Source organism: Camellia sinensis, chromosome 4 (assembly GCF_055761805.1).
Source record: "Camellia sinensis isolate YWXY chromosome 4, ASM5576180v1, whole genome shotgun sequence".
Lineage (NCBI taxonomy): Eukaryota > Viridiplantae > Streptophyta > Magnoliopsida > Ericales > Theaceae > Camellia > Camellia sinensis.
Window position 1 is genome coordinate 98,444,498 of NC_138964.1, and position 22,757 is coordinate 98,467,254.

The window sequence follows — 22,757 nt, forward strand, 5'->3', positions numbered from 1 at the left end:
AGGGCCAATCGGGGGGCTTCATCGTCCCAGTCAGTGCAGCAATCTTATGCTCCTAGGGGTGAGCAGGTTGATCAGAGGTCATCTGGGCGCGTGTATGCTGTTACCGCGCAGGATCTTGTGCCGGCACCATCAGTTGTGAGAGGTACCTTTTTGTTTTGCAACACGGTTGCTAATGTTTTGATTGATACGGGTGCATCTCATTCCTTTGTGTCTGCTGCATTTGCATCTGTTTTGGAGTTGGAGTTAGCACAGTTAGCATCTCCTATTTGTGTAGTGTCACCTCTTGGGGGTGAATTGATTTTGAAACAAGGTGTTAGGGGTTGTGATATAGAGGTTGATTATCATAGAATCCCATTTTCCTTTGTAGTTATGCCTATGAGGGGTTTTGATGTTATTTTGGGTATGGACTGGTTATCGTCATACCGGGCAGTTATTGATTGCTACCGCCAGAGGGTCACTTGTTGTACTGTGAGCGGAGAGTATTTTCATTTTCTGGGGGACCGGGTTGGTGATGTGTTGCCACCGGGGTATGTTCCACGAGGACGGAGTGAGCTTAGTGGTCTACTTGCTAACCTTTCGATTAGTGAGGATGTTGAGACTCAGATTGTGTTGCCAAGGGTGGTTTGTGAGTACTCGGATGTCTTTCCCGAGGATCTTGTTGGTTTGCCACCGCATCGAGAGATTGAGTTCTCTATTGACCTGGTGCCCGGCACGGCGCCGATTTCTATGGCACCTTATCGTTTTGCCCCAGCCGAGTTAGTTGAGTTGAAGATCCAACTCCAGGAGTTGCTAGATAAGGGCTTTATACGTCCTAGTGTTTCGCCGTGGGGAGCACCGGCCCTCTTTGTTAAAAAGAAAGGTGGTGCTTTGAGACTTTGTATAGATTATCGGAAATTGAATCGGGCTACGGTTAAGAATAAGTACCCTATGCCTCGTATAGATGATCTGTTTGATCAGTTGAAGGGTTCCCGTTGTTTCTCTAAGATAGACTTGAGATCAGGTTACCACCAGTTGAGGGTCAGAGAGGAGGATATTCCGAAGACGGCATTCCGTATGCGGTATGGCCATTATGAGTTTCTGGTGATGCCATTTGGGCTCACCAATGCACCGACAGTCTTTATGGACTTGATGAACCGGATCTTCCGGGAATTCTTGGATCGGTTTGTAGTCGTTTTTGTGGACGACATCCTTATCTATTCGCCTTCTGAGGAGGAGCACAAGGCACACTTGAGGGTGGTGCTTGAGTTACTTAGAGCCCATAGGCTGTATGCCAAGTTTGAGAAGTGTGAGTTCTGGCTGAGGGAAGTCAAATTCTTAGGCCACGTAGTATCCGGGGAAGGAGTGTCTGTTGATACATCTAAGGTGGAGGCAGTGCAAGATTGGGCACAGCCTAAGAGTGTATTTGAGATCCGCAGTTTTCTGGGATTAGCTGGGTATTACCGCCGATTTGTGAAAGATTTCTCCAGATTAGCTTCGCCTTTGACTAGATTGACTCGGAAGGGAGTCAAATTTGTATGGAGTGAGACTTGTGAAAAGTCGTTTCAGGAGTTGAAAGTTAGATTGACCACCGCTCCAGTATTGATTATTCCAGAGAGAGGGTTGGGTTATACAGTCTATTGTGACGCCTCACGAGAGGGTCTGGGTTGTGTGTTAATGCAAGAGGGAAAAGTAGTTGCCTATGGCTCACGTCAGTTGAAAATTCACGAGCAGAATTACCCTACACATGATCTAGAGTTAGCAGCTGTGATATTTGCCTTGAAGATTTGGAGGCATTATCTTTATGGTGAGAGGTTCGACGTGTTCTCGGATCATAAGAGTTTGAAGTATTTGTTTACACAGAAAGATTTGAACTTGAGGCAGAGGAGGTGGATGGAATTCATAGAGGATTATGACTTTGAGTTGCATTATCATCCGGGAAAGGCCAATGTGGTGGCCGATGCCCTTAGCAGGAAACCTGTTGGTGACATAGCTAGTATAGCCATTCGAGAATGGGAGATGCTGGGTGCACTTGGGGAGTTTGATTTATTTCTGGGCGAATCCGTTGAGGCTGCGGCCTTGTTTTCTGTTGTTGTTCAGCCTACGCTTGTGACTCAAGTGTTAGAGGCTCAGAGAGGTGACCTTGACGTAGAATCTCTCCGTGAGAAGATTTCCGGTGGAAAGGTTGAGAAAGGTTTGACGGTGTATCCCGACCTTAGTGTGAGATACCGAGACCGTCTGTTTGTGCCGGAGTCTTGCCGAGAGGAAGTACTCCGAGAGTTCCACCATTCACGCCTTGCGGTGCATCCGGGAGGTACTAAGATGTATCGGGATTTGGGTCGCCAGTTTTGGTGGCAGGGTATGAAGAGAGATGTGGCAGCTTTCGTATCTAAGTGCCTTACTTGCCAGCAAGTGAAGGCCGAGCATCAGAGGCCAGCGGGTTTGTTGCAACCCTTGCCTATTGCCGAGTGGAAGTGGGAGCATGTCACTATGGACTTCGTTGTAGGTCTTCCGAGGACTCAACGGGGTAGTGATGCTATTTGGGTGGTTGTAGACCGGTTGACTAAGTCGGCGCACTTCATTCCTATGCGCGTGAGAGATTCGGTAGATCATCTTGCCGACTTGTACATTCGGGACATAGTGAGATTGCACGGGGTCCCAGTGACGATTGTCTCAGATAGAGATCCTCGTTTTACTGCCAGGTTGTGGCAGAGTTTGCAGAGTGCCTTAGGCACAAAGTTGACCTTTAGCACGGCTTATCATCCTCAGACTGACGGACAGTCCGAGCGTACTATTCAGATACTTGAAGATATGCTTCGGGGTTGTGTTCTAAACTTTAGTGGATCGTGGGAGAGGCACTTGCCGTTGGTAGAGTTTGCCTACAACAACAGTTTCCAGTCTAGTATCGGTATGGCACCTTTTGAGGCCTCGTATGGCCGACCGTGTAGATCTCCTGTTTGTTGGGCTGAGGTGGGTGATGCACCTCTGTTGGGTCCGGAGTTGGTGAGGAAAACGACGGAGAAAGTTGAGCTTATCCGTAAGAGGCTTGTTACAGCACAAAGTCGTCAGAAATCTTATGCCGACCGTAGGAGGAGACCTTTGGTGTTTGAGGTGGGTAATCATGTCTTTCTGAAGATATCACCTAGACGGGGTTTGATGAGGTTTGGGAAGAGTGGGAAGTTGTCCCCTCGGTTCATTGGTCCGTTTGAGATCCTTGAGAGGATTGGCGAGACTGCTTATCGTTTAGCTTTGCCGCCGCAGTTGTCCGGAGTACATGACGTGTTTCATGTGAGTATGCTCCGGAAGTATGAGCCAGATCCATCACATGTGTTGGATTGGACCGATTTAGTGGTTGATGAGGATGTCTCGTATGAGGAGAGACCGGTTCGGGTATTGGATAGGCGGGATCAAGTTTTGCGAGGCAAGACCATCCCTTTGGTAAAAGTTTTGTGGAAACACCACGGAGTGGAAGAAGCCACTTGGAAACGTGAGTTAGAAGTCCGCGAGAAATATCCGGACATGTTTATTGATTTGTAATCTTATAATTAGATTCTGTTATATTGATGAACTTAAGAGCTTTATATATGTCTTAAGCTGTAAAACATTGAGTTTGTATTGGTACATGGATGTATCTTGAAACTTGCTTCATTATAGAAGTTTAGTGTAATATTGCATCTGTTGAGTACATTGTTGAATGGGTTGTATATATCATGCGATTGAATATGATATGGGAGTTGTTAACATTGAAAGGAATAATGCATAATAATGATACAGGTTGAGATATATGTTGTGTTATATGTATAATGTGAGATGCCTCTTGATAAAGAGATGAAATGACCAGTTTTGGGTCAAGATGTTTACTAATGAATTGTAAAAAAAAAAGGAATCTGTTTTCAAAAACTTATGCTTAATTTCGGGGACGAAATTCTTTGAAGGGGGGGAGGTTATAGCGACCCCGGTCTTCTCTCATTTGATTATTGTATCCGGACTTAGGTTCCGTAGATTCTGTCATTGTATAACGGTTGTTGTTGTCCCTTATTTCTCATTTGGAATTATAGGATGTGTTGGGCTGGTTTGTTTCAAGTTGGTTGGGTTTAGAAATCAAGTGTTGCTGTCCAGTATTTTGGATCTTCGCTCGAGCGAGGAGTTTGTCGCTCGAGCGAGCTGTTGTTTTTGGTTCTTCGCTCGAGCCGGGGTTTGGTAGCTCGAGCGAGAGTTTGTTTCTGGTTTGGACCTGTAGCTTTGCATTCTTGGCTCGAGCGAGCTTTTCTTCGCTCGAGCGAGTTAGTTCGTTCTTCGCTCGAGCAATTGTTCCTTCGCTCGAGCGTGTGTCTGGTTACAGACCTGAGGGTTTGAGTTCTTCGCTCGATCGAGCTTTCTTTCGCTCGAGCGAGCTTTTGGCTTGTTGGCTCGAGCAAGGCTTCCTTGGCTCGAGCGTAGTTTCTCTGTGTCTGGTCGCTCGAGCGACCAAGTCTTCGCTCGAGCGAGCCTGTCCAGTTTATATACGCAACAGCGGGTTTTGATCAGTCTTTTTCATATTCTTTTTGATTCCAAACCCTAGGTCCGACTTCTCTCTCTCCCTATTCACCTTCTCTCTTAGATTTGATCCACTTAGGGTGTGTTTCTACCCTAGATCCTTCATTAAAAAGATAGAGGGAGTCGAGGGCTTCCATTTAATCTGGACTTTTGGCAATTTGGAGCACTTTGGTATTTGGGCATTCATCTCCATCTTCTCCATTCGGGTTACTCTCTTCGAGGTAGGGATTTCCTACTCCATTTTATAGGTTTTGTTCTAAGTTTTGGTATTTTGATATGTTGGGGATACTTTGGTAAATTTTGGGAAAAACCATAGTTGTATTATTGAACTAATTTGTATAAGTAATTCATGAAATTGGGAAATTTATTGGTTAAATGGCGTAATTGGGTAATTGATATCATTTGTCTATTGAATTGTTGCCATAGTTATTTCCAGTTTAGAAATAACTGTTTTGGGCTATCGGTGGAGGATAGTCGTGATTGTTGTAGACATTGCATGTGGATTAGGAATAACTGAAACTAATCATATTGGTTAAGTCATTAATTTTGACTGTTGCATTGATTCAGAAAATACGTGTATTGGTTGAGCATTGCATTTGCATTCATTGTTTTTGTGTGGGAGGAGATAGGGGATGTACTCCACGGTTTAGGGGAAGATAGGGGATGGACCTCTAAACCGGATTTTGTTTGGGAGGAGATAGGGGATGGACTCCATTAGCATCACTTTTATGTGTGCTTATTTATAGAAGTGTTTTATTGATACAGCACTAAAATGTGTATCAGTCTGGAAGTATGAAGTGTTTTGATTTGAGCTTGAGTCTCATTTGTTTGTTAATAATGGAAGGATGTGAATATGATTTATGTAATTCACTGTTGTAAGTTTGGCCAGGCTCTGAGCCATGTTGATAAAATTGGAAGGTAAAATGAGTTTTAGACAATAGTGTTATGAGACTGTAAAATGAAGTAATGAACTATCTTGGTTAACCATCTGTTGAATTCCATTGCTTTATTCATTGCATATATGTGGTTTAGTATATTTCTACTGGGCTGTGGCTCACCCTTTATGGGAACATCATTTTCAGGTTCAGGTGATAAGCTACCTCCAAGGACTTAGCTTGGAAGGACTTGGATTTTGGAAGACTACTTTTAGTTATTTATTTTTCATTGTTAATACATGTAAACACTCAAGCCTAGGGCTTATTTTTATTTGACTTAGAACTCATACTTTGTGTCCAAGTTCTGGCTTGGAAAGATGTAAGCCGGTAGGGCATTTACTTTGATGTTGCATGTAATGCTTTTATTATTTGTAAGACTCTGATGGACATTATAAGGAATTATTAAAGTGTTCTCTTTAAACAATGCATGTCAATGATATATAATGGGTATATTTTTGAGGGCGTTACATATTTGTTTTCTTGTTTTCATAAAAATCATATATATATATATATATATATATCTGAGTGTATATATCCGTAATCAAGTTCAAACAGTTATATTTGGATAACATAAAAAAGTAGTTTGTATATTCCCTTGTTTTTCAACTCTCTTGTTGAGATTTCTGGTCTGTTCTTATGTTGTCAGATTTAATCGATTTACATTTCAATACAGGATTAAATTGTTCTACTGCAAAAGAGGTTGGCAGTTTCACTTTCATAGTGTTCCATACATAATTAGTACACTCATTGTTGTAGATAACAAATGTTGTATGCGTATTCTTTATGTTCTTTAACAAATAAGATTTGTTGCCTTTAATAATTTTGGATGGTACAAGCATGCTTGGTTTTGTTTTGTGAATTATTGTGTTAAGAAGTGTAAAAAAGTTAGGTTTTGTGAAGTCTTATGTTAAGATCTGTTTTAGGGGTACTTATCCTCCAGTAGTAGAATATGTGAAATATGCGGATAGATCACATGTTAACCTTGTGGAGGCTTTCAAAAGTTTACAAATGGGTGAAGATTCACCACTTGAAAATGGTGGCTTGAATCATGAGGTAACTCTTGATGTATAATTTTCTTTTCCTCTTAATATATATATATATATATATATTGAAACCTTTAAGAAGTTTGTGTTTGCATGTGTAAAACAATGCAACAATACCTGATCTTCATTTTAAACAATGTGAAAAAGCTTGGCTGTCTTAAGTTGTTAATATTGTTGATTTAGAACCATCTAAGAGTGACTTTCCCTGTAATGGATCTGTTTGTCCCTAAGATATATGAATCAAGTTATGCTACTCCACATTGTAGATGTTTTGAGTATTCATTTATGGATCTTGTTTTTCTAGTAAAATTAACTTAACAAATATTGTAGTGTTCCAGTAACGAATTTTCTTCCTTTTATCAGGACGAGAAACTAAGACGAAGAGCAAGAAGAGGCTGTTTTCCTCGTTTTGTAGCCTATAACACAATCATGCAGGTTTGATTGTTCAAGCATTCTCATATCCACTTATGGATTGACACAAGACTTGTAGTTGTTGCTCCTAGTTCTTGCATCCTAGGGAGTTAAAAAATAAAACCCTACTGTTCAATTTTCTAGTATGGTGTGGTGTTTATCAGTGTTTTTATAGTGGCTTGTTAGTGCAATGTGGTCCTATTTCAAGTTTTCTGCCCCTCATATTGAGTAGCTGTTGCTTGAAATTAACACATCTTTTTTGTTTTTCATTTGTTTAGCCCATTTTCCGTTTATTTTTCTGATTCTTCTGGGGTTTTCTTGTTCTTCATTTTGCAGTCTGTGGCAATTGACATTTTTTAGGTTGATTTTGGTGTTGGGCCTTGGGTTTTTTTTTTCTTTGCTGAGTTGTAGTGCTTACACGACATCATGAGGGCCAGTGAAGAGAATCAATCCCAGCTGTATCAATCCCCTTTCTTAAGGTGAGAACATAATTCTTGTATGATGGGAATTTTGCCTTTTTATTGCCTATTCACTTAATCCATTTTTTATATTCATCCTTAAGACAATTAAAAATTGGGATCAGTTACAGGTCTTCTTGTAAATGCATTAAATAGTTCATCTGAATCTTTTGCATCAAGTGAGATCCATTTAGGGTGTGGGTTGGATGTACTAGTTAATTTGAGTGGCCCCATTGCCATTTTCTGTCATTTGAAGTAAAATTTTATCACCTAAATGGAACCATTATGGAAAATCGTTGGCTTCACATATATTTTGGAATGCTAGCTTTTAGGTTTTCTCATATAACTGAAATTCAAGACTATGAGAAGGATGCCATTATTCTGATAGATTCACATAAGATGCTAGGTTCCTATCGTGAAATTGATTCATTGAAATTTAAGTGTTTTCCCCTTGAGTTGGGTGGTATGTAGTGTTCATAGTCAAACCTTACATGAAGGCGTTGACATCAATGCTGCTATAAAGCATGGAATCAAAGTCGCTAGAATTCTTGGTGATGTAACTGAAAATGCAGCTTCATGTGCTGAAATGGCCATATATCTCATGTTGGGCCTTCTTAGTAAGTACATTAGATTTGGTCTAGCAAAAAGATATTTACTGTATGAAATATTAATGGTAAAGAACCTATTTTTTGGATTTTGACTCTCATTTACTTGCTTGTTTGAGAATCTGTCTCCATCACAATTTTGATTGTCATGTAATAGCTGTCACAAAATCATAATCTGATAATTGAGACTTCACTCCATAAAAAGTATTACTAGCTAAAAACAACATTCTTCCTTGGTCCTTAAGAGATTGTATGCTTATGGAGTGATACTACTACTAATATTGACCATACAATAGAAAGCCTACTGTAGTGAAATTTGTTGGGTGCTCACAACTTAGGACTAATGAACTATGATTGTTTTATGATTTCAATGTTGATTGAAATTTAAGTGTCTCCAAATTAGAGGATTATTGAATCCATTCTGCATATTGTGGATTATACACATATTGCATTAGTTTAATGTTTTCTGAAAATGATTCATTCAAAATTATGTAATGTACTTATTTGTTTTTTTTTTTTTTTTTTGTTGAGCCAGATTTCACTCTAGGCAAATTAGTCCTTGAGAAACTTAGAATTCGAGGTATTGAAGCCCCAAAGTCACCAAACGGTGTCGGATTAGCACGAAACTTGGCACACACAACCGCCTAGGCAAGAGAGACTTGTGGGAGAAGATGAGACTCGAATCGGGTTCCCGGTTTGGGAGTTAGAGCCAGATTTCACTCTAGGCAAACTAGCTCCTTAATAAACTTAGAATTCTAGGTGTTGACGTCCCAAAATCACCAAACGGTGTCGGATTAGCACAAAACTTGGCACACAAGACAACCTAGGGATGAGAGACTTGTGGGAGAAGACGGGACTCGAATCTGGTTCTCGGTTTGACAGTTAGAGCCGGATTTCACTATAGGCAAACTAGTTCCTTAAGAAACTTAGAATTCGAGGTGTTAATGCCCCAAAATCACCAAACAATACTAGATTAGTACGAAACTTGGCATACACGACTGCCTAGGCACGAGAGACTTGTGAGAGAAGACAGGACTCAAATCGGGCTCTCGGTTTGAGAGTTAGAGCCGGATTTCACTCTAGGCAAACTAGTCCCTTAAAAAACTTAGAATTCGAGGTATTGACGCCCCAAAATCACCAAACAACGTCAGATTAGCACGAAACTTAGCACACATGACCGCCTAGGCACAAGAGACTTGTGGGAGAAGGCAGGACTCGAATCGGGTTCCCGATTTGGGAGTTAGAGCTGAATTTCACTCTAGGCAAACTTTTTTTTTTTTGGGTGAGTAGTTCTTGGCAAACTGGTTTCTTAAGAAACTTAGAATTCGAGGTGTTGATGCCCCAAAATCACCAAACAGCGTCGAATTAGCACGAAACTTGGCACACATGACCACCTAAAAATGAGAGACTTATGGGAGAAGACGGGACTTGAATCGAGTTCCCGGTTTGGGAGGTAGAGCCGGATTTTACTGTAAGCAAACTAGTTCCTTAAGAAACTTAGAATTCGAGGTGTTGATACCCCAAAATCACCAAACGACGTCAGATTAGCACGAAACTTGGCACACACGATAGCCTAGGCACGAGAGACTTGTGGGAGAAGACAGGACTCGAATCGGTATAGCGACCCCGGTCTTCTCCCATTTGATTATTGTATCCGGACTTAGGTTCCGTAGATTCTATCATTGTATAATTGTTGTTGTTGTCCCTTATTTTCTCATTTGGACCTATAGGATGTGTTGGGCAGGTTTATTTCTGGTTGGTTGGGTTTAGAAACCAAGTGTTGCTGTCCAGAATTTTGGATCTTCGCTCGAGCGAGGAGTTTGTCGCTCGAGCGAGCTGTTATTTTTGGTTATTCGCTCGAGCCGGGATTTGGTAGCTCGAGCGAGAGTTTGCGTCAGATTTGGACCTGTAGTTGTGCATTCTTGGCTCGAGCGAGCTTTTCTTCACTCGAGCGTGTTAGTTCGTTCTTCGCTCGAGCGATAGTTCCTTCGCTCGAGCGTGTGTCTGGTTACAAACCTGAGGGTTTGAGTTCTTCGCTCGATCGAGTTTTCTTTCGCTCGAGCGAGCTTTTGGGTTGTTGGCTCGAGCAAGGCTTCCTTGGCTCGAGCGTATCTTTTCTGTGTCTGGTAGCTCGAGCGACCAAGTCTTCGCTCGAGCGAGCCTGTCCAGTTTATATACACAGCAGCGGGTTTTGATCAGTCTTTTTCATCTTCTTTTGATTCCAAACCCTAGGTCCGACTTTTCTCTCTCCCTACTCACCTTCTTTCTTAGATTTGATCTATTTATAGGGTGTTTCTACCCTAGTTGCTTTATTAAAAATATAGAGAGAGTCGAGGGCTTTCATTTAATCTGAACATTTGGCGATTTGGAGCACATTGGTATTTGGGCACTCATCTCTGTCTTCACCATTTGAGTTATTTTTCTTCGAGGTAGGGATTTCCTACTCCATTTTATAGGTTTTGTTCTAAGTTTTGATATTTTGATATGTTGGGGATACTTTGGAAAATTTTGGGAAAAACTTTAGTTTTATTATTAAATTAATTTGTATAATTAATTCATGGAATTGGGAAAAGATGGTTAAATTCATGGAATTGGGGAATTCATTGATTAAATGGCGTAGTTGGATAATTTGAATCATTTGTCTATTGAACTGTTGACATAGTTATTTTCAGTTTAGAAATAACTGTTTTGGGCTATCGGTGGAGGATAGTCGTGATTGTTGTAGACATTGCATGTGGATTAGGAATAACTGAAACTAATCACATTGGTTAAGTCATTAATTTTGACTATTGCATTGATACAGAAAATACGTGTATTGATTGAGCATTGCATTTGCATACATTGTTTTGTGTGGGAGGAGATAAGGGATGTACTCCACGGTTTAGGGGAAGATAGGGGATGGACCTCTAAACCGGATTTTGTTTGGGAGGAGATAGGGGATGGACTCCATTAGCATCACTTTTATGTGTGCTTATTTATATAGAAGTGTTTTATTGATACAGCATTAAAATGTGTATCAATCTGGAAGTATGAAGTGTTTTGATTTGAGCTTGAGTCTCATTTGTTTGTTGATATTGGAAGGATGTGAATATGATATATGTAATTCACTGTTGTAAGTTTGGCCAGGTTCTGAGCCATGTTGATAAAATTGGAAAGTAAAACGTGTCTTAGACATTAGTGTCATGAGACTGTAAAATGAAGTAATTGATTATCTTGGTTAACCATCTGTTGAATGCTATTGCTTTATTCATTGCTTATATGTGGTTTAGTATATTTCTACTGGTCTGTGGCTCACCATTTATGGGAATATCATTTTCAGGTTCAGGTGATAAGCTACCTCCAAGGACTTAGCTTGGAAGGACTTGGATTCTGAAGACTATTTTTTTTAGTTATTTGTTTTTCATTGTTAATACATGTAAACACTCAAGCCTAGGGCTTTATTTATATTTGAGTTAGAACTCATACTTTGTGTCCAAGTGTTGGCTTGGAAAGATGTAAGCCGGTAGGGCATTTACTTGATGTTACATGTAATGCTTTTGATTAGTAAGACTCTGATGGTTATTATAATGAATTATTAAAGTGTTTTCCTTAAATAATGCATGTCAATGATATATATAATGGGTATATTTTCGAGGGCGTGACAACTTGGTATCAAAGCATACCGGGTTTGAATACTTTGGGTACGTGGGAAGTGATTAGTATCACAATGGGTTCGTCTCGTTTGATAGAGACTTAGCGTAATGTTATATGCTTATGTGATAACATGTTTATGTGATTATGTGGGTATGGAATGTAGTTTCTAGGATGTTGATTGAACCCTTGAGTTTCTAGTAGTCTTGTTGGAAAGGCACTTGATCACTGCTGCTTCCAACCGGAACTATAGTAACGCATTGGGACTATTATTATCCAGGAATGAAATTCGTAGGTGCTTATGTGATTATGTGCTTACGTGGAATGAATTATTGTTGTCCAATGCATTAGGACGTGAGTGTTTAGCTTCAGCACATTTATTAATGTGCTAATGTCTTTGTTTCCTTTATTAGGATGTCAGGACGAGGACGAGGACGCGGTAGGCGTGGTAGGCCGGGTAGGCAGGAGGTGCCTGTGCCAGAGGAGATTCCGGCAGTTCAGGAGGGAATTGGCCAGGCCAATGTGGCCGAGCCAGTAGGCCAGCAGGCTATGGGCGCTCTAGCCCGAGAGATAGTAGGGGCATTCAGGGAGTCAGTAGGCATTCTCAGAGCTGAGAATCAAGCTCAAGTTGTTGTTGCGGATGCAGGACCCTCCTTTCTGAAGAGGGAGTTCTTCCGGTCTAACCCGGATGAATTTGTGGGTGATCCTAAAGAGCCGCTTAAGGCAGATGAATGGCTCGAACAGACAACGAAGACGTTTGAGATGCTTGGCATCGAAGACGAGAGGTTGAAAGTGACCTTGGCATCTTTCCAGTTGAAGGGGGATGCGGGTCAGTGGTGGAAGTTTACTAAGGGTCGTATAGGAGGTACATGGGAGGCTTTTGTGAATGCTTTCCAGGAGAAGTTCTTATCTCCAGCAGTCAGGGAGAAGCTGAGAGACCAGTTTTGTCAGCTTAAGCAGTCGAGTTCTTCAGTGGCCGAGTTTGAGGCTGCATTTACTAGCTTGTCCAGGTTTGCACCTGAGTTGGTGGCGTCTGAGGAACGCCGTTGTATTGAGTTTGAGAAGAAGTTGAGGCGTGGCCTCAAGCTGAGAGTTGGGTGAACTATGATTCGGGATTATGGGCATATGGTTGATGCTGCAGCCCACATGGAAATTATGATGCAGGAGGAGGAGGAAGGACAGAAGGGCTCCAAAAGGAGTCAGGATGGTCAGAGTGATGGTAGGAGACAGAAGGGTTTTAATCCTCAGCAGTCTCAGGGTAGTTTTTCTAGATCGACTTTTCCTGTGCCGAGTGCTAGTTCGGGTAAAGGCAGTCAGGGAGACATTACCTGTTTCAAGTGTGGCCAGTTGGGCCACAAGTCTCCAGTTTGTCCTCAGAGGGGAGGAGTGCAGAGAGCAGCATCATCTTCGGCTCGATCTCAGAGCCAGAGTCAGGGTAGAGGCCAGCCACTCTCGTGTTATCAGTGTGGTCAGCCAGGGCATATGAAGAGGTATTGCCCTCAGTTGGGTGGCACACCTGGTGCATCTGGTTTGAGGCAGATTCAGGGTCAACAGCCAGCTCAGTCGAGTCAGGCCTCGAGGGCCAATCAGGGGGCTTCATCGTCCCAGTCAGTGCAGCAATCTTATGCTCCTAGGGGTGAGCAGGTTGATCAGAGGTCGTCTGGGCGCGTGTACGCTGTTACCGCGTAGGATCTTGTGCCAGCACCATCAGTTGTGAGAGGTACCTTCTTGTTTTGCAACTCAGTTGCTAATGTTTTGATTGATACGGGTGCATCTCATTCCTTTGTATCTGCTGCATTTGCATCTGTTTTGGAGTTGGAGTTAGCACAGCTAGCATCTCCTATTTGTGTAGTGTCACCTCTTGGGGGTGAATTGATTTTGAAACAAGGTGTTAGGGGTTGTGATATAGAGGTTGATTACCATAGAATCCCATTTTCATTTGTAGTTATGCCTATGAGGGGTTTCGATGTTATTTTGGGTATGGATAGGTTATCGTCATACCGGGCAGTTATTGATTGCTACCGCCAGAGGGTCACTTGTTGTACCGTGAGCGGAGAGTATTTTCATTTTCTGGGGGGACCGGGTTGGTAATGTATTGCCACCAGGGTATGTTTCGCGAGGACGGAGTGAGCTTAGTGGTCTACTTGCTAACCTTTCGATTAGTGAGGATGATGAGACTCAGATTGTGTTGCCAAGGGTGGTTTGTGAGTACTCGGACGTCTTTCTCGAGGATCTTGTTGGTTTGCCACCGCATCGAGAGATTGAGTTCTCTATTGACCTAGTGCCCGGCACGGCGCCGATTTCTATGGCACCTTATCGTTTTGCCCCAGCCGAGTTAGTTGAGTTGAAGATTCAGCTCCAGGAGTTGCTAGATAAGGGCTTTATACATCCTAGTGTTTCGCCGTGGGGAGCACCGGCCCTCTTTGTTAAAAAGAAAGGTGGTGCTTTGAGACTTTGTATAGATTACCGAAAATTGAATCGGGCTACGGTTAAGAATAAGTACCCTATGCCTCGTATAGATGATCTGTTTAACCAGTTGAAGGGTTCCCGTTGTTTCTCTAAGATAGACTTGAGATCGGGTTACCACCAGTTGAGGGTCAGGGTTTAGGATATTCCGAAGACGGCATTCCGTACACGGTATGGCCACTATGAGTTTCTGGTGATGCCATTTGGGCTCACCAATGCACCGGCAGTTTTTATGGATTTGATGAACCGGATCTTCCGGAAATTCTTGGATCGATTTGTAGTCGTTTTTGTGGATGATATCCTTATCTATTCGCCTTTTGAGGAGGAGCACGAGGGACACTTGAGAGTGGTGCTTGAGTTACTTAGAGCCCATAGGCTGTATGCCAAGTTTGGGAAGTGTGAGTTCTGGCTGAGGGAAGTCAAATTCTTAGGTCACGTGGTATCCGGGGAAGGGGTGTCTGTTGATGTATCCAAGGTTGAGGCAGTGCAGGATTGGGCACAGCCTAAGAGTGTGTTTGAGATCCGCAGTTTTCTGGGATTAGCTGGGTATTACCGTCGGTTTGTGAAAGATTTCTCCAGGTTAGCGTCACCGTTGACTAGACTGACTCGGAAGGGAGTCAAATTTGTATGGGGTGAGACTTGTGAAAAGTCGTTCCAGGAGTTAAAAGTTAGACTGACCACCGCTCCAGTATTGATTATTCCAGAGAGAGGGTTGGGTTATGCAGTCTATTGTGATGCCTCACGAGAGGGTCTGGGTTGTGTGTTAATGCAAGAAGGGAAAGTAGTTGCCTATGGCTCACGTCAGTTGAAAATTCACGAGCAGAATTACCCTACGCATGATCTAGAGTTAGCAGCTGTGATATTTGCCTTGAAGATTTGGAGGCATTATCTTTATGGTGAGAGGTTCGAGGTGTTCTCGGATCATAAGACTCTGAAATATTTGTTTACACAGAAAGATTTGAACTTGAGGCAGAGGAGGTGGATGGAATTTATAGAGGATTATGACTTTGAGTTGCATTATCATCCGGGAAAGGCCAATGTGGTGGCCGATGCCCTTAGCAGAAAACCTGTTGGTGTCATAGCTAGTATAGCCATCCGAGAATGGGAGATGTTGGGTACACTTGGGGAGTTTGACTTACTTCTGGGCGAATCCGTAGAGGCTGCGGCCTTGTTTTCTGTTGTTGTACAGCCTACACTCGTGACTCGAGTGTTAGAGGCTCAGAGGGGTGACCTTGAGGTAGAAACCCTCCGTGAGAAGATTTCTGGTGGGAAGGTTGAGAAGGGTTTGGCAGTGTATCCCGACCTCAGTGTGAGATACCGAGACCGTCTGTTTGTGCCGGAGTCTTGTCGAGAGGAGGTACTCCGAGATTTTCATCATTCACGCCTTGCGGTGCATCCAGGAGGCACTAAGATGTATCGGGATTTGGGTCGCCAGTTCTGGTGGCAGGGTATGAAGATAGATGTGGCAGCTTTCGTATCTAAGTGCCTTACTTGTCAGCAAGTGAAGGCCGAACATCAGAGGCCAGCGGGTTTGTTGCAACCCTTGCCTATTGCCGAGTGGAAGTGGGAACACGTCACTATGGACTTCGTTATGGGTCTTCCGAGGACTCAACGGGGTAGTGATGCTATTTGGGTGGTCGTAGACCGGTTGACTAAGTCGGCGCACTTCATTCCTATGCGCGTGAGAGATTCGGTAGATCATCTTGCCGACTTGTACATTCGGGACATAGTGAGGTTACACGGGGTTCCAGTGACGATCGTCTCAGATAGAGATCCTCGTTTTACTGCCAGGTTGTGGCAGAGTTTGCAGAGTGCCTTAGGCACTAAGTTGACCTTTAGCACGGCTTATCATCCTCAGACTGACGGGCAGTCCGAGCGTACTATTCAGATCCTTGAGGATATGCTGCGGGGTTGTGTTCTAGACTTTAGTGGGTCGTGGGAGAGGCACTTGCCGTTGGTGGAGTTTGCCTACAACAACAGCTTCCAGTCTAGTATCGGTATGGCACCATTTGAGGCCTTGTATGGCCGACCATGTAGATCTCCTGTTTGTTGGGCCGAGGTGGGTGATGCACCTCTGTTGGGTCCGGAGTTGGTGAGGGAAACAACGGAGAAAGTTGAGCTTATCCGTAAGAGACTTGTTACAGCACAGAGTCGTCAGAAATCTTATGCCGACCGTAGGAGGAGATCTTTGGTGTTTGAGGTGGGTGATCATGTCTTTCTGAAGATATCACCTAGACGGGGTTTGATGAGATTTGGGAAGAGCGGGAAGTTGTCCCCTCGGTTCATTGGTCCGTTTGAGATCCTTGAGAGGATTGGCGAGGCTGCTTATCGTTTAGCTTTACCACCGTAGTTGTCCGGAGTACATGACGTGTTTCATGTGAGTATGCTTCGGAAGTATGAGCCGGATCCATCACATGTGTTGGATTGGACTGATTTAGTGATTGATAAGGATGTTTCGTATGAGGAGAGACCGGTTCGAGTCTTGGATAGGCGGGATCAAGTTTTGCGAGGCAAAACCATCCATTTGGTCAAAGTTTTGTGGAAACACCACGGAGTGGAGGAAGCCACTTGGGAACGTGAGTTGGAAGTCCGCCAGAAATATCCGGACATGTTTGTTGATTTGTAATCTTATAATTAGATTCTGTTATATTGTTGAACTTAAGAGCTTTCTATATGTCTTAAGCTGTAAAACATTGAGTTTGTATTGGTAAATGGGTGTATCTTGAAACTTGCTTCATTATAGAAGTTTAGTGTAATATTGCATCTGTTGAGTACATTGTTGAATGGGTTGTATATATCATGCGATTGAATATGATATGGGAATTGTTAACATTGAAAGGAATAATGCATAATAATGATACAGGTTGAGATATATGTTGTGTTATATGTTTAATGTGAGATGCCTCTTGATAAAGAGATGAAATGACCAGTTTTGGGTCAAGATGTTTACTAATCAATTGTCAAAAAAAAAAAAAAAATCTGTTTTCAAAAACTTATGCTTAATTTCGGGGACGAAATTCTTTGAAGGGGGGGAGGTTATAGCGACCCCGGTCTTCTCCCATTTGATTATTGTATCCGGACTTAGGTTCCGTAGATTCTGTCATTGTATAATTGTTGTTGTTGTCCCTTATTTTCTCATTTGGACCTATAGGATGTGTTGGGCAGGTTTATTTCTGGTTGGTTGGGTTTAGAAACCAAGTGTTGCTGTCCAGAATTTTGGATCTTCGCTCGAGCGAGGAGTTTGTCGCTCGAGCGAGCTGTTATTTTTGGTTATTCGCTCGAGCCGGGATTTGGTAGCTCGAGCGAGAGTTTGCGTCAGATTTGGACCTGTAGCTGTGCATTCTTGGCTCGAGCGAGCTTTTCTTCGCTCGAGTGAGTTAGTTCGTTCTTCGCTCGAGCGTGTGTCTGGTTACAGACCTGAGGGTTTGAGTTCTTCGCTCGATCGAGTTTTCTTTCGCTCGAGCGAGCTTTTGGGTTGTTGGCTCGAGCAAGGCTTCCTTGGCTCGAGCGTATCTTTTCTGTGTCTGGTAGCTCGAGCGACCAAGTCTTCGCTCGAGCGAGCCTGTCCAGTTTATATACACAGCAGCGGGTTTTGATCAGTCTTTTTCATCTTCTTTTGATTCCAAACCCTAGGTCCGACTTTTCTCTCTCCCTACTCACCATCTTTCTTAGATTTGATCTATTTAGAGGGTGTTTCTACCCTAGTTGCTTTATTAAAAATATAGAGGGAGTCGAGGGCTTTCATTTAATCTGAACATTTGGCGATTTGGAGCACATTGGTATTTGGGCACTCATCTCTGTCTTCACCATTTGAGTTATTTTTCTTCGAGGTAGGGATTTCCTACTCCATTTTATAGGTTTTGTTCTAAGTTTTGGTATTTTGATATGTTGGGGATACTTTGGTAAATTTTGAGAAAAACCCTAGTTTTATTATTAAATTAATTTGTATAATTAATTCATGGAATTGGGAAAAGATGGTTAAATTCATGGAATTGGGGAATTCATTGATTAAATGGCGTAGTTGGATAATTTGAATCATTTGTCTATTGAACTGTTGACATAGTTATTTTCAGTTTAGAAATAACTGTTTTGGGCTATCGGTGGAGGATAGTCGTGATTTTTGTAGACATTGCATGTGGATTAGGAATAACTGAAACTAATCACATTGGTTAAGTCATTAATTTTGACTATTGCATTGATACAGAAAATACGTGTATTGATTGAGCATTGCATTTGCATACATTGTTTTGTGTGGGAGAAGATAAGGGATGTACTCCGCGGTTTAGGGGAAGATAGGAGATGGACCTCTAAACCGGATTTTGTTTGGGAGGAGATAGGGGATGGACTCCATTAGCATCACTTTTATGTGTGCTTATTTATATAGAAGTGTTTTATTGATACAGCACTAAAATGTGTATCAATCTGGAAGTATGAAGTGTTTTGATTTGAGCTTGAGTCTCATTTGTTTGTTGATATTGGAAGGATGTGAATATGATATATGTAATTCACTGTTGTAAGTTTGGCCAGGTTCTGAGCCATGTTGATAAAATTGGAAAGTAAAACGTGTCTTAGACATTAGTGTCATGAGACTGTAAAATGAAGTAATTGATTATCTTGGTTAACCATCTGTTGAATGCTATTGCTTTATTCATTGCTTATATGTGGTTTAGTATATTTCTACTGGGCTGTGGCTCACCCTTTATGGGAACATCATTTTCCGGTTCAGGTGATAAGCTACCTCCAAGGACTTAGCTTGGAAGGACTTGGATTCTGAAGACTATTTTTTTTAGTTATTTGTTTTTCATTGTTAATACATGTAAACACTCAAGCCTAGGGCTTTATTTATATTTGAGTTAGAACTCATACTTTGTGTCCAAGTGTTGGCTTGGAAAGATGTAAGCCGGTAGGGCATTTACTTGATGTTACATGTAATGCTTTTGATTAGTAAGACTCTGATGGTTATTATAATGAATTATTAAAGTGTTTTCCTTAAATAATGCATGTCAATGATATATATAATGGGTATATTTTCGAGGGCGTGACAATCGGGTTCCCGGTTTGGGAGTTAGAGCTGAATTTCACTCTAGGTGAACTAGTTCGTTAAGAAACTTACAATTTGAGGTGTTGACGTCCCAAAATCACTAAAAAGCGTCGAATTAGCACAAAACTTGACACACACGACCGCCTAGGCATGAGAGACATGTGAGAGGAGACGGGATTTGAATTGAATTCCCAGTTTGGGAGTTAGAGCCGAATTTCTGTCTGGCAAAATTATTTACTTAATTATCTTTGTAATTGTATAGTAGTTAAATTTTTATGTTTTTTTGTAATTATCATATTAACACATAATTATATTATCATTAATTATTTTTATTTTTTGTTTTTAGATATTTCCCGAGTAGGAGTTTGCTTCTTGTGGGATGCATGCCTATGAAGAATGCGACTAACTTTTGTTTTTGTTACCCACGGAGAATTATGAGGAAAACTTTTAATTTTGGTTTATGTTATTTTGAATTATGAACGACATTATATATTTAAACATTATGTATTTAATCATTATATATGTATTACGGAAGATTATGTAGTGGGGTAATTTTATTGATGTGTAGTTATGAATGCAATAATATTTTTATTATGGAGAAATTGTTATTTCTATACAAGAATTTTTATATTATTATGCAATTATTGGTTTCTTTTTCAATTGTTTTTCATTCGATACAGGTAATTTTAATTTTTTTTTTTTTTGGAACAACACCACATTGTCGTAAAAAAATTAGAACCATTGGCGACAGTGGTCATGCCATTGCAAAAAAAAAAAAAATCACGACGGCATTTTTTGCCGCCTCAAATAAAACTTTTAGCGATGGTAAAATAGTGTCGTCGCAAAAGGTTTAAATTTTTTACATATTATAGGCGATGGTAAAATGCCGTCGCAAAAGATAATAATTCCCGTTGCAAAAAAAAGGCGACGGCATAAAACGTATTTGCAACGCCCTCTGTTGTGATCCCTATTTTGCTGTTGCTAAAAGTCATTTGATGTCGCTAAAAGTTTTTTGAGACAACATTAGGAGTATTAGCGACGGCATTTTGCCATCGCAAAAACCTGAAATTTTGTAGTGATATTAAATTACACCACTTTAAAAAATCCTTTTAAAAATCATTAAATAAATTTCTCATTACAATTATTCATTTTAATCACATAAAAAGAACCATTGGTGTGAATTATTTTGTATGACATCATATTTTCTTGTATGTGTTCCTACTGTGTTAATGATAACTCCATAACACACTTTGTTGAAAACCCCCAAGACAATCCATGAATATTAAAAATACTTTGTTGTTGAACCTCCATGGCGTCTCAGAGTGGCCGTCTAACAATTCCCTACAGCTAGAGCATTCCAGGATAATATTAGTTCATGTTTGATTAATTGAACGAGACAGTACTTATTTTTTTATTTGATTGATTGAACAATACACTATTTTTTTATTATTATTGATTAATTGAATCAAAAAATTATTGTGTTCTTGACAATTCCTAATTTTTATTTTTATTATTAATTTTTTTTTTACAATGGCACATATTATGTTTTTATTTTGTTTTATTTGTAAATAACAACACAATAAGAAACAATGATGCTGATGATAATTGTGATTTTTGATGGGATGAATTGAAGTTTTGGAGTGAAGAAGAAGATGAAAGAAAAATAATTGAAACTTGAAAAAAAAATGAAGAGAGTTGAATATGAAAAATACGTATAAGTAATTTGGGTGTACCATGAGAAAAAATAATATCTTATTTTAGGGTTTAATTGGTATTATCTTTATTAATAAATTTACATATGGGTATGATAAGAATTAAAATTTCAAAATTTTTATTGGACGTACTGACTTATTATTTGGGTGCAAATAAAATCACCCAGTATTGGTTGTTGGGCTTTGCTTGGTGGGTATGTGGGTTTGGTGGATTGATTATTAGATTTTGTTGACTTTCTAATTATTGTGAGGAAGTGATCTATTTGATGATGTAAATATTTATCATAATGTAATTACTCTCCTATCAATTGATAAAATAATAATAAAAAATAAATAAATAGTAGAGTCATAACCAATTAATGAGCATCCACATCCCTTACGCTTTGTTTGAATTGATAATTTGAGAAGAAATTTGAAAAGTAAAAAGAAAAAAAAAGTGTGTAAAATATAATTATATTATATCCACATTTCATTTAACTTTGTTATTTTGTCTTTCTAAATTCACGAATCAAACACAGTCCCCTATATAGTAGCATTCATATATAATTATATTGGATTATGAAGATAACATAAATAATAGTAATTTTTAATATTAGGTAGTCATTATTAATCTATGAGTTGTTTTGGAAAGTTAGTTAAAAATTAATTTTTTAAAACTTTTTTTAAAAAAATGTAAAAAAAAAAACAAAGAAATAATATGACTCAAAATAAATTAAAAGTCAAAATTTGTTTTAACCCAACAAAACAAGGGTAGCGTTTGGTAAAGTTTTCCAAATATGATTTGAGAATAGAGTTGTATTTTGAGTTTGTGAGTTTTGGAATTATGATTTGAGTGTAGAACATTTGTTTGGTTATGGTTTTTGAATAAAGTGTTGAATTGAGTTTTGAATTAAGTGTGGAATTGAGTTTTGAAAGTTTGATGTGACATGTGAAATAAGAAAATTTGTTTGCTTTTGAGTTTTGAAAAGAGTTTTCAAAACTTAATTCAAAAGGATATAATTCATAATCAAACACGCAACTCAAAACTCTATTAAAATTTTTGATCAACAGTCATAACCAAACTCTTTTTAAAATTCATTTCAAAAAATTAATTATTAACAAAAAAAAAAAAAAACCATTGTTAACCAAATTCTTTTTAAAATGCAATTGAAAAAATTCATGATTAACATAAAGAGACAAATGGAGTAATATTTTTTAGTTCAAATATTTATATATTTTTAATAATTACTATCACCATTCATTTGCTAGTTATTATTTTGTATTTTTCATATTAATGGGCACAAAATTTATCAATATTATATATATTGTGCGTTAAATAAAAATTAAAATATCAATTTAGGGCACATAATTCAATATTATTGGATTTTTTTCATTTGTTAAATTTTATCAATTTGGTGAAAAATCTGTGAACCTGTACTGTTGTCCTCACCTTCATTATTGTGCCTCACCCGTGAAGTTCTGTACCATCAATATTATTCTGCTTGTTGATTGATGAGTTTGGCATTGAAATGACCAAATTGCCCCCTCTTTTATGGAATGCTAAATTGATATGTTAGAAGAAAATGAAAAGGGCAACATCGTAATTTCACTCATGTTTTATAGAGCCATCACTCTTCTGCAAAACCTCAGTTGGTCAGTTTCTGATAATAATAATAAAAAAAAAAACAAAACAAAAACAAAACTCAGCTATAGATTTTTTGGCCATTTGTTTCACTGAGACTTTATATCAGTGAGCACATCCAACAACTTCACTTCACTTCACAACTTTCAACAACTTCTTCACCATCTTCATTCCAACAACTTCATTATTTCACAACTTTCAGCAACTTTTTCACCATCTTCATTTACCTTCATTATTCAAATAGTATCAATATAACTAGATCAGAGACCTGAAACATACAACCACCTCATCCACTACCTACCTCAATTAATTTCACAAATTCA

At 39.8% G+C, this 22,757-nt stretch overlaps 1 long non-coding RNA gene across 1 annotated transcript; it reads left to right on the plus strand.

Moving 5' to 3' along the window:
• Nucleotides 1-5,953: 5,953 nt before the first annotated feature.
• On the plus strand, nt 5,954-19,692 carry LOC145824735 (uncharacterized). The gene is made up of 4 exons (XR_014366765.1): nt 5,954-6,500; nt 6,854-6,925; nt 7,238-7,380; nt 19,448-19,692. It is a non-coding gene; the product is annotated as an uncharacterized LOC145824735 (long non-coding RNA).
• The last annotated feature ends 3,065 nt before the right edge of the window (nt 19,693-22,757 follow it).